Source organism: Mesoplodon bidens, assembly GCF_964165515.1.
Source record: "Mesoplodon bidens genome assembly, contig: HAP1_SCAFFOLD_476, whole genome shotgun sequence".
Classification (NCBI taxonomy): Eukaryota; Metazoa; Chordata; class Mammalia; order Artiodactyla; family Ziphiidae; genus Mesoplodon; species Mesoplodon bidens.
Genome location: NW_027671351.1, coordinates 192,791 through 194,368, shown reverse-complemented (window position 1 = coordinate 194,368; position 1,578 = coordinate 192,791).

Here is a 1,578-nt window from a genome sequence, read left to right as displayed (position 1 = left end):
ACATATTTATATATGTATATTTACATAATTTTCATAATTTTGAAGTATACAGTTCACTAGCATTTCTTACTTTCACAATGCTGTGTACCCATCAACACAATCTACATCTTAATCTTTTTCATCATTTCAACGTAACCTCTGTACCCATTAAATCATAATCCACCTTACTCCTGCCTCCTGACCTTGGTCATTTCTACTTCCGGTGTCTGTGAGTTTGCCTACACTAGGTACCTCATACAAGTGGAATCATATAATATTTGTCTTTCTGCGCCTGCCTTATTTCACTAACAATAATATATTTTTTATATTATTTGGATCATTCATTTTGTAGCATAAGTCAATCTTTAATTCCTTTTTATGGTTGAAAATTATTCCATTCTGTGTATATATCACATTTTATTTATCCATTCATCACCTCATGGACTTTGGATTGTTTCTATCTTTGGGCTACTAAGAATAATGCGACTATGAACATTAGTGTACACATTTCTGTATGGCACCATAATGGTGACAAATAATATTGTACATATTTCAAATATCATTGAATATAACAACACAAGGTGTGACTCTGAGGTGAACTATGGACTTTTCATTAGTAAAAATATACTTACATTGTTTCACTAATTGTAACAAATGTACTTCACCTATGCTATATATTATTAATAGCTGAAACTGGAGTGACAGGATACAGGAATTTTCTGTATTGCATGCACAACTTTTATGTCAATATAATCCTGTTCTAAATAATGTCTAATAATTTAAAGAAATCTCAAAACATGGTTTCAGGGCGGGATGTGTTGTTGCTGACGTTCAAAAATCAGCTGATGTCTAAACCATAACTAGAGACCATCTTCCCTCTTAAACATGAACCAAATGTTGAATTTTAAATGCATGTTTACTTCCATGGTTAAAACAGTACCAGCTGGCTTAGTTAAGTTTCAATTTGAACACATGGAATAAAAGAAGAATACTGCTTAATATTTCATAGCTTTTTCTTCAATATGAGGCACGGAATCAACTAGAATAATTATTCTTGAGTGAACCGAATGAGACATTTTCCACAGTACCTTCAGCTGGGTCATTTATAGGGTGCATCCTAAAATGTGGCCGGATGCGGATCTTTTTCAGCCAGCCTGGGGTTGATATTCTTGACCTCTGATGAGTGTTTCTTCTTCTCGCATTCTGGGAGCAGCATCCTGGGAAATGCATTACAATAGAGACAACTATTGACATCTTGCTGGCAGAAGACCATGGGGAAATTAGCAATAATTTATTCACAGTTCAATCCTCTGGTCCCTTTCCTCACCAGCGGCCCAGCAGAGCCTCCTGAATCAAAGTTGGACTTAGGAAGATCTTGCAGTTTGGTATGCAGTGAAAACACCCAACAGACAGGTTTTGTGGGCAAATATCTTTATTTAACTGAGAATGTCTAGAAACTCAGCAAACCATTGGGACCATGACTGATGGACTGGATTCAAATCCCGTTTAGAAGAAGCATGTACTTGGGAAAGATATGTAGATCCCTCTTTGCCTCAGTTCCCTGTTCTGAGATGTAGAAATGTTAATATGGCCTACTTT